This window comes from Chaetura pelagica, unplaced genomic scaffold, assembly GCF_000747805.2.
Source record: "Chaetura pelagica isolate M959 unplaced genomic scaffold, ChaPel_1.0 scaffold274, whole genome shotgun sequence".
In the NCBI taxonomy this organism is placed as follows: Eukaryota; Metazoa; Chordata; class Aves; order Apodiformes; family Apodidae; genus Chaetura; species Chaetura pelagica.
In genome coordinates, this window is record NW_009952983.1 from 390,375 (window position 1) to 390,634 (window position 260).

Genomic DNA, 260 nt, shown 5'->3' on the forward strand with positions numbered 1-260 from the left:
CTTTTTTCCCCCTTCATTTCCCACCACTTCACAAGCCCTTCCTGGTTCTTCTCCGTGTCGGGACAGGGAAGACCCGGGTAAAACCTGGACAGCAACTCACAGAGGCAGGAAAGTCATGTGCAAAACGCGGAAGATGTTAAAAAAAACAAACAACAACAAACAGCCCGGATTTAGTTACAAAGAACCCAGAAATCCCCTCCCTCTCCCCCCGCAGGCCCCGGGAGGGACGGGCCCGGGGACAGGCCCTGCCCGCAGGCCCC